Consider the following 10,545-nt stretch of genomic DNA (forward strand, 5'->3'; position numbering starts at 1 on the left):
GAAAATGCCCTGTTTGCTTACCTTACCAGGCAGCATATAACCACAGCATATAACTATAACGCGCAAGTCAGAGAATTCAGAATTAATCCCAACCCCACCCATCTACCTCTGCCTTTATCCTTATATACCACAGCCTTTTCTTTGTCAGCTTTGCTGTACAGTTCAAGGAGTGCCGCCACCTTTTGGCAGGTATAACTTGCCTGCATGCTCCAGCAAGGTGTGATCTGGGCACAGAAGCATCCTTCTGCATAAAGAGCCAGGGCTAGGTGTGTCTTGGGATGGACTTGGACATGCATGGGAGATTCGAGGGCCACCAACTGTTAACTGCAACCAGAGCAGAAGCAGGATTCTGTGGCTTTAACAGGCCCATATGGCAAGCAGAAGCCTCACACCTGCTAGAGATGCAATACTAAGAAAAGCCTGATCTGTCAACTTGATTTGCCATTCTTAAAACCATTGGAGCCCTATTAATGGTGGGTAGGTGTGAGATGAATGATCTATCGTTGAATTCCCTGCTCCTGCCAACCTAGCTCCTGCCAACGTCAAGGTGCAAGTAGATAAATAGGTACCACTCCGGCAGGAAGGTAAACGGTGTTTCCGTGCGCTGCTCTGGTTTGCCAGAAGTGGCTTAGTCATGCTGGCCACATGACCCGGAAGCTGTACGCCGGCTCCCTCGGCCAATAAAGCGAGATGAGCGCCGCAACCCCAGAGTCGTTTGCGACTGGACCTAATGGTCAGGGGTCCCTTTACCTTTTAACCCTCAATTGCCCCAACTAAATCGGGACATCTTGTTTTGGCGCACTGTGGTCTCGTGCGGGAGCACAGCCAGGAAGATGCACGTCCCAGTTTTCAGTCTCAACTGGTTGGAGGTCATGGCATGGCACCTAACACAAGAGTGTTCCCAGATATTTTTGTCTTCAAAAGAAGTCGGGGTGCAGGAAGGTGGTAACAAGAACCACCCACTGGTCACGCACTGTCCAGTTTCCAGTGGAGAGGTTTAATATCAAACGGATGCATGAGGGGTTGGGGTAAACAGGTGCAAAAAAGAAAGCTACCGTATATACTCCAGTATAAGCCAACTTTTTCAGCACATTTTTTATGCTGAAAAAGCCCTTCTCGGCTTATACTCGAGTAAGGGTCCTTTCGGGCTGCTCCTTCCTCCTCCTCTGCCATTGGAGCTGTCGGCGGCGGCAGTGGAGGAACGAGCAGCCCGAAAGCAGCCCTTTCAGGCTGCTTGTTCTTACTCCGCTGCCACCACCAGCCTCTGCCTCTCGGCAGCACCCTAGGTAGGTAGGGGAACAGGAGGGACGCACTCCGGCCCACCAGGAGGTTTGTGGTGTGGTGAACCGACTTATACTCGAGTCAATAAATTTTCCCAGTATTTTGCAGCAAAATTAGGTGCCTCGGCTTATATTGGGGTCGGCTTATACTCGGGTATATAGGGTATTTCATGTGATAATATTGTGTGAAGCATGTGCAAGGCCCGTAATGTGGAAGCACCAAAAAAGTGCAGGCTTATGCACACCAGCTTGGGGTTTTCAGTCCCTTTAAACACAGTGGGGTTTGTTTCATGCTTAGGATCATTCTGCAGGCAGAGATGCAAAAGCTCCAGATTCTGCTGCTCTACAACTCCCATCATCCCTAATGCTGCCGCCTGGGACTGATAGGAGTTGGGGGTTTAGCAATAGGGGGAGGCACAGATTGCCCACCCCACCCCTCCATAAGGTATGTTACCCATAACCTGCATACTATGATACATTTGAGGAGGATCCAGCAATTGCAGCAATTGTTTCATTTATTGTTTTAGAGGTACACAAGCAGCTGCTAGGAGCACATTCCCCGGCAGTATGTGGAGTGAACATTTCAACAAAAGACAAAGACAAACGACAGATAAAGTGGGCCAGTTCAGTGGCTGTCCTTCCAAAGAATCTAAAGTATGTAACTGCTTTGAATGTGCTGCCTAGGCCAGTGGAATTCATCAATGCTTCTGGCATCAACTGCAGAGTTTGCTTGGTCCACTTAGTGAAAGCTGCTGTCCTTTTTCCCACTCCGTGTTGGCAAAGGGCAGGTGAGTATAGTATTAGCTTTTGACATTAACTTCTTCCTATCTGTACTTCAGGTTCTGTGTAGTCAGAAGAGTCAGATGTTGGTGGGAGACCAGCATTTAGCAAAATTTTCAGCCTCCACCTCTTTCATCTGTCATTTGTCACCAGGTCTACTGGGTTCTTGAAGTACAAACTACGGTGAACTCCTTTCTCCTAATATAGGGAAGTGGTGGGTTCCCCCTCTATATGACCAGTCAATTCACAGCTGAGTACCTGCATGAACCAGGCCCACCGACAAAAGACTGAGCAAAAAGCCAGCAAGAGGAGAAGGGCATTTGGAGGTTTCTGCTTCTGGGTAACACACTTTGATACACAAAGGGAATGACATGAACACACATTCAAGTACACAGGCAGCTGGAGAATGTGATTCTCCTCCATCACCCCTCCGCCTCCCTAGCCCTTAAAAATATTAACTCTGTCTGGTTTAACTGACAGATGTTATAAATGTAGCCAATTTCTGTCACACACCCATCTTTCATTATTTCATCTGATCCATTTTTAAAGACAGCTAAGCCTAAAAGCCATCACCATATCTTGTGTCAGTGCCAATGAATTCCATAAATTAATCCATGGATTGTGTGAAGAAGTTCTATCTTTTGTCTGTTCTGCGGGGATGTTGCTAGATGTTTAAAAGACATGAGGCACCGTCCCAGATGACATACATTTACAGGTATATGTACAGATGTCAATTTAAGTTGAATTAAGTTGACAAACTCTAGCCCTTGTTGCCAAGGTTTACTCTGAGCTATGGGATGCCAGCAGGATTTTCTAGGTACACTGCCAAAAAACTGCTGTTTATATGTATATTAACACTAAAAATAAGTCTTTTTCAACATAAAACATAAAACATTATCTTTCTGTCTATCACATTTATATCCCACCTTTCCTCCAAGTTCAAGATGGCATACATGTTTCTCTTCCTCCCCATTTTACCCCAGTGAGGTTGGTTAGACTGAGAAACCGGTCCAAGCTCACCCAAGTAGATAAATAGGTACCACTGCAGCGGGAAGGTAAACGGCGTTTCCGTGCACTCTGGTTTCCATCACAGTGTTCTGTTGCACCAGAAGCGGTTTAGTCATGCTGGCCACGTGACCCGGAAAGCTGTCTGTGGACAAACGCCGGCTCCCTCGGCCTGAAAAGCAAGATGAGCACCACAAGCCATAGTCGCTTTTGACTGGACTTAACTGTCCAGGGGTGCTTTACCTACCATCCACACAAGATCTGTAGCAACTACAGACCAACACAATCTGTGCTACATCTAGAACACAATTTAAGGCGGTGAGCATGTCATACTGAAAAAACAACAGATGTTGCAGTGCCTCTCTGACATGGAAAAGACCTTCTGTGTATTCCCAGAAACACACACACACACACACACACACACACTGTGGTTGCTGCTTCATGCATTCCAGAGCAATTGGGACTGAGTGGTGTAGCAGTTAGAACAAGCATTGAGGAGTCCTTGGTTTCATCCACCTCTAGCCATTAAGCTCTTGAGTGACCTTGGGCCTGCGCAATCCATCTCACGTATTGTGGGAATAAAATGGGGGGGGGGAGAGAGAGTTAAGGTCCTTGGAAGAAGGTTGGGATAAAAATGTAATAAACAAGGCAGCTGAAATTAAGCCCCAAGCACAGATGATTCCATGAATTTTGGTACTGGGAGATGAGGATTGCAAGACGATCAGGCCTCGTTTTATCTCTCTCGCTGCCGCTATGTAATCGTCTAGCGCGGTCCCTCTGGGCCGTACCTGATGCCACAGGAAGCCGCTTAGTTAGCTACACTCTTAGCCTGCCAAAGAGAAGAAACCTCAGAACAAATCTGTTTTGTCTAACCCTATTCCCTTGAGTGCCGCCACTCTCCACACGCTCGCCTCCCAGACATGCCGTTTCCAATTAGGTTTAATTCTACATGAAATAAAATGCATTACATGTCGCAAGCTATTGCCAGTGCGGAGCTAAGGTTTCTTTCTGTCTCCCCACCTCTCAAGGGTATGTGAACCAAAGCACATGATCTAGTAGCAGCTCCAGGGGTCTCCTGACTGGCTTTAAGATGTCACGGAGTCCAGGAGCTTAGCAAGGTTTTTAAAAAGAAAAAAAAGAAAGAAAGATAGGTGGTGTGGACTGGATACTGAACACACCCAGCATTTGATAGAAGGATTACTATCAAAGTTTGCAGCTGATCTCATATATTCTTGGTCAGTTTGGGCCACATCCACACCATATATTTAAAACACTTTGATACCGGTTTAAAGGATAGCCACAGATGCCTAGTTTCTTTTTCTGCAATAAGCTTCTGAAACATTTAATGTTCTCCCGGTCAAATGGAGAAAGGAGACCGCTAATGTGCTATTTATTCTCTCAATTGGAATGGAAAGCACATACTACTCATCTCTGGAAATGTGTCACGGCAGAGTATGGAAAATAACAGGGTATCTTCAGCAGCAGGCTAGCTTATGGGCTCAGGTTGGCGGTCTGTTGCTCGTTCCTGTCATGCCTCAGCCTGGGGACTCCACATCCATGGAGAAGTACGAGGTTAAGTCCTGGGTCAGGCTCCATTTGGGGGTGAAGTGTCAGGATCCCCGGAGGAGGCTGAGAAGAGGCTGATTGGAACAGTCTGTGTGAACTAACTCTGTCCAAGTGGATGGGCTGACTCTGACTCTTGATTGGCCCTTTGAGGTGCACCTTGCTTGCTTGGGCTGGATAGTGCTCTGGTTACTGTCCCATGGGTGTGGCTGCTGGGAAGTCCCTGGCTTACTCTGGTGCCCAGTGAGGACAGGGCAGTTCCAAAACATCCACCTCCAGAGGCTAAGTGTCCCACTCTTGTTCTATTCTGTTGTTGGACGTGAGTCTCTGAATATCATTTGTGGGAACTGCAGGTGTGGAGGGCACTGCTGTGCTCAGGTTCTGCTTCCATAGATAGGCATGTGTTTGGCCACTGCATGAACAGAGTGCTGAACTAGGTGGCCCCCAATGGCCATTGAGCAGGGTTTTTAATAGCAGAGTTGGCCATTGCTGCAAAATAGCACAAGTCCTCACACTGGCTCTCTTAAATTATATATTTTAATCACACTGGTAGTCCTCTCATGGCACAAGATCCGAGAACTGTGGTGTCTCCTTCTCTGCTGCAGCAGACTGGAAGAGAGTGACAATGGGGTGTTCAATAAGTTTTGGTGGACAAACAGATCCCACTCATGTAATGCTGCCTCTTCTGTCTGGAGAGGGATGAAGGCTGTTTCCTTGCCCTCCTTTATTTCCTCCTGATATCAAACCAATTCCTCAGTTGTCCTCAGATTAGTACAGTACTTAAATCCATTTAATTACCATGATGAATTACACAGCTGCCATTGATCTCCTTGTTCTTACTTGCCCTGAGTACTAATGGGATGTTAATTTTGCCTTTTAAAAGTACAAAGTCTGATGTGGATTTTCTATTTACGCATGTTAATAGCTCTGTCAAAAGGAATCCAGGACTGGCAGTACATGACTAATTGGCCAGTTTGTTTTACTGTCCTCCTTGGTGAGGCGGATAGCATTTCCCCACCCTCTGGCAGAATGCAAATCAAATCTGCTATCAGCAGAAAAGGAAGGCCTGAATACTATTTAGCAGGGGCAAGGGTGGGGGAGAGAAGAGGAAGAAGATATAAGGGTTGGAACAGGAGCAGGAAAGCTGCTCCTATTATTGTCTGCAAGCAGTTCAGTCATTTGGGGTGGGGGGAGAGCTTAACAGGGGAGGGGCAGAGAAGGGATTTAATGAGCTGTGTTGAGCAGCGAAAGAATTACTGTGTAATTAACTCCCAGAAGATCTTATTGATGCTTCAGCAGTGAACCTGCAAGGGGGAGATGCTTCCATCTCCATCTGAATTAAACTTTAATTTGGTGTCAAAGGGCAATGGAAAGCCCTGAATTATAAAGCAAAGAAATCAATGAACTGTGTGAGGGAAAGGGTCACACAGCTCCCCACCTCAGCCCCCTTCCTGGCTCCTTTCCGCAGAGGTTGCCGATGGCCAATTTGGAGATAGAACTATGCTTTTATGTTCATACTCGGAGGCCCTTTGCCGGAAGTATTGACTTCTGCAGAAGCTTTGAATCGCCTAATTTACCATATGCTTCTTCTCTCCTGCGTTCCTCGTCCATGTTGCCTCCCCATTCAGACTCCTGGTAGCTCCAGCCAAGTCCTCTCCTGCCATCCTAGGTAAGAATGCATGTTTGTACTTTACCCTAATGAGCATCCTTCAATCCTGAAATGTGAATCTAAACTGACTGGGCCAAGGGTGCCTGAAGGACTGCCATCTACCGCATGTAGCTAGAGTGGCATTGTGCCCAGCTTCATAGGGGAACAGTCCAACTAGTTCAAGTTCATTTGAAAAATAAAGCGCCCTAAGGGGGGAGAGCGAAGGGATGCAGGTGGCGCTGTGGGTTAAACCACAGAGCCTAGGACTTGCCGATCGGAAGGTCGGCGGTTCGAATCCCCGCGACGGGGTGAGCTCCCGTTGCTCGGTCCCTGCTCCTGCCAACATAGCTCGGTCCCTGCTCCTGCCAACCTAGCAGTTCGAAAGCACATTAAAGTGCAAGTAGATAAATAGGTACCGCTCCGGCGGGAAGGTAAACTGTATTTCCGTGCACTGCTCTGGCTCGCCAGAAGCGACTTAGTCATGCTGGCCACATGACCCGGAAGCTGTACGCCGGTTCCCTTGGCCAATAAAGCGAGGTGAGCGCCGCAACCCCAGAGTCAGTCACGACTGGACCTAATAGTCAGGGGTCCCTTTACCTTTAAGGAGAGAGAGCAGCAGGGGCCTTGCCCATCAACAGGTAGCACCGGGCAGCCAACACAGGGTCTTTACCCATTTAGGTAGGTGAAAAGTATTATATTTCTATTTAAATTATGGAAATTATTTTGAAATCTGAAACTATCCACATGAATTAACTGGTCCCCATTGTATACAAATATGTGCCACCTTTTGACCTGCATAAATGGCAATCATAGCCTGATTTGGAGTTCTCACTACTTGGGATCCCTTGTTGAAAACAGGCTGGAGGCAACTAGGGAGGATATGTTTCAGCAGTGGATGTCAGGAATAAATCACATGGAGTAGGTGAAATTAACTCTTTATTGGACGGAAGCAAGGTCAGCTCAAGAGTGCCAGGCCTAATGGGCACAGCAACTCTTCACAGTAGGTTTTGCCCTTATTGCCCTTATTGTTATGGAGGCTTAAGGTCCCCACCTTCCCACAGCAGCCTTAATCTTTTTCTCCTCCCTGGGTCGTACCTCTACTTACGTATCCCTCCAGATATGTAAACTTCGGGTTGCGAACGCGGCAAACCCAGAAGTGTATACTTCCGGGTTTCACTGCATGCGCAGAAGTGCTCTATCGTGCCGCACATTTGCGCAGAAGCGGCGTGTCCGGATACAGGCTTTTCAGGTTGCAGGCGGACCCCCGGAACAAATTAAATTCGTATCCAGAGGGTCCACTGTACTTCCCAAGCAATCTGAGACTTCACTAATGCAGCTGCCTGTGCTCCTCTCTCTTCACACTTCTTCTGGGGGGGGGGGGCTAGAGGGGAGAGGAGCTTGTTGCAGCAGCAGCAGGAGGAGTCACTCTGGCTTCTTCACCAGCCTGACTCATCTCTGCCTCTTGGCCTCCCTCCTCTTCTGCTTCAGCTTCTGATTCTGGACTTCTCTCTGACAGAAACTCTCCCCACTCACTAAAATCTGTTACCTCTTCAGCTTCCCACACACACCCCTCCCAGGCTTCTCCCTCTGACCACCAATCCCTGGGCTCTGAGCCTTCTTCCCTTGAGGATTACCCTGCTGGTATCTCCCACCATTCTTCTGTGTCCAGCCAGTCCATGACAACGAGATGCTATTGGCAAGTGACAGTATAAGAGATGTTATAGTCCCAAACATCTGGAGGATGCCATTCTCCCTATCTCTGTGCTCTAGAATTCATTCTCGTAAATTGGGTTCTTCCAGCTAATAAGAGAATAATTTGTGGCCTTGGAGTATGAATGGGAGGCGACTAAAAGGGAGCCATTTTCCATTTCAGAAACCATTTCAGACAGTGCTAGTGAGCATAAATTAGAGTCCTCTTCAATGAACATCTATTAGAAGAACGTTGCGTTTCCAGCTCAGCTAGCGAGAAGTGCCAATGGGTTTGGTATTAAGATCGGGAAGGAAATTAATGTGAATGCACACAGAATTCAGCCAGCAGCAAGAAGATACATAACTGTATTTCCAAAGCGTTTACTTTAAGCAATCAAGCAAATTTGAAGATGTTTCCATTTGACAGGTCTGTTTAATTGCTCTTTTACTGAATGTGTCCGCGTAGGGTGAAGGAAGGTTACAAAGCATTGTTCACAACAAACATTTCCCCACAGTTTCCAGTCATCGCTGTTTATCTACAGAGGTAGACACAACCCTACTGGGGGGGGGGGTTGTACCCATTTACAAACACAAATCTTATGGTAATGAAACCAGCATGGAAGCCCAAATTTGTGGAAGCCACATATTTGTTTCAGGGATGGTTTCAGCTGCTTAGGGAATGTTTGGATTTGAAAGTTATCTAGTGAGAGACACACCACAACTTCACGCCTGCGCATTGCTGCTAGTAATACCTAACAAGATGGGTCATTGTGAGTGCATGGAAGTAATTGTGTGCAGCTGGGGTGGGGAGCAAAGAATTGCACTAAAAAGCAAATTAGTGTAGCATGTTCACCATTTCTGTGTGGCCAATTGTAAACTTCCAGAAAACCACATGCAGCTTTTCCCAGATGCCAAATGAAGAGGAACTAGAAGTGGGCATTATAATACAACTCAGTTCCTGTTGTTACTTAGTGCTCTGCTGAATGGCCAACAAAGAATTGCAACCTGATCCTAACCATATACATTCAGTGGAAAGTCCCATTGATTTCGGTGAGTTTAATCTCTCAAGTTAATATACTGCATTGAGAATCTCAACCTTGCCAACCAATGCCACCTCTGGAGGGTTTTGTTCAGCTTCACATATTGCTTCCAATAACTTGGGGAGGGTCGATAAAGTTTGAATCCCTTGTAGGCTTCCTTTTCTTTACAAACTAATATACAGGGACATCAAAAAATTTCCAGACAGTATTGTGACAACCTTATTCAGGATATTCCCAAGGCGATATACACCAGCTGGAATGTAATGGGGCACTGACAGCAATTTGAAGCTGCCCTATGGCAGGCCTCCTATAGATAATTGTTGTGCAAATGTCGTTTGGCTTCCCTGAAGGCATGAGTTGCCATTGAATGCTGTTCTCTCCACTGGCATGGAGGGGTGCAGTTTGCACTGCAGCTGCCCCACTCCAAGCAAATTAATTCTATTATTCCGTTTACAGGCATGGCAAACTCAGCGAGGTTTGGAATTAAAATGGGTTTCATGCGAGGCACTGTTAATGCTTTGGCTTGTTTCTAGAACAGCAAAAAAGAGCACACACAAAACTCTGTAAGGGATTTAGGGCGATAGCCAGTGTTGCATGAGATGACTTACCCTTCCGCCCCTCCACCTACCTGCAGCAGTAGAACCACTGGGACTGGAAAACAGGACACATGTCCTGGTCCCCACCACCCTTTGGTCACCTCCAAATGGCAGTGCACCAACTGCAACCATCTGCAACTCTTTCAAAAAACAAGACCAGAACTTGCCTGTCTGACAACTGTGAGGTGGAGACTTAGGGAGCCTGGTCTGCCTCCCAGCTCTCCAAAAGTGTTGTGTCTCCCACTCTGGGCTCTCCCAAGTGGCAGTGACCAGGTCACACTGAAGGACAGCCTGCACCTGCTTCCATTTCATTCCCTCCCTCCCTCTGTGTGTGTGTGTGTGTGTGTGTGAGAGAGAGAGAGAGAGAGAGAGAGAGAGAGAGAGCAGGAGTAGAGAGAGGGTATTGATCAGGCATCCCAGCCCTCCAGATGTTTGGGACTACAATTCCCATCATCCCTGACCACTGCTCCTGTTAGCTAGGGATGGTGGGAACTGTAGTCCCAAACACCTGGAAGGCCGGAGTTTGCCTATGCCTGGTATTGATGAAGACATGAAGAACTTTGATGATGATGATGATGCAGTGCCTCTCCGTCCTCCCAAGGTCTGAAGATGTGGTGGCTGGAGTGGACAAGAGGAAGAAAGCCAGAGAGCAAGGAGAGAGAATGTGGCAGGATCTGCTGCAAAGAAACCAGGCAAGAGTAGAAGAAAGGAGCTGATCTTAGTGGGTGGCACAGGAGACAGAAGCATGCATAAGAGTGCACTGCAAAAACTGTTATTTGTTTATTTGTTACATTTATACAATGCCCTGCTTCTCTTTCAATGAGCCAAGAACAGTGCACCAGGTCCTTCCCCCACCTGGTGCCTGCCTACTTTATATCTTCACAACAGCCCTGTAAGGTAGGTTGGGATAAACATAGCGAGTGAACAAAAGGAGTGAGTATTTG

General features: G+C 47.1%; 1 long non-coding RNA gene across 1 annotated transcript; it reads left to right on the top strand.

The window, feature by feature from the left end:
• Nucleotides 1-2,712: 2,712 nt before the first annotated feature.
• On the top strand, nt 2,713-10,315 carry LOC310660180. Its single transcript, XR_014503278.1, has 3 exons — nt 2,713-2,775; nt 6,257-6,297; nt 10,203-10,315. It is a non-coding gene; the product is annotated as an uncharacterized lncRNA (long non-coding RNA).
• Nucleotides 10,316-10,545: the final 230 nt, after the last annotated feature.

Source organism: Podarcis tiliguerta (genome assembly GCF_965153285.1).
Source record: "Podarcis tiliguerta genome assembly, chromosome: 11".
NCBI lineage: Eukaryota > Metazoa > Chordata > Lepidosauria > Squamata > Lacertidae > Podarcis > Podarcis tiliguerta.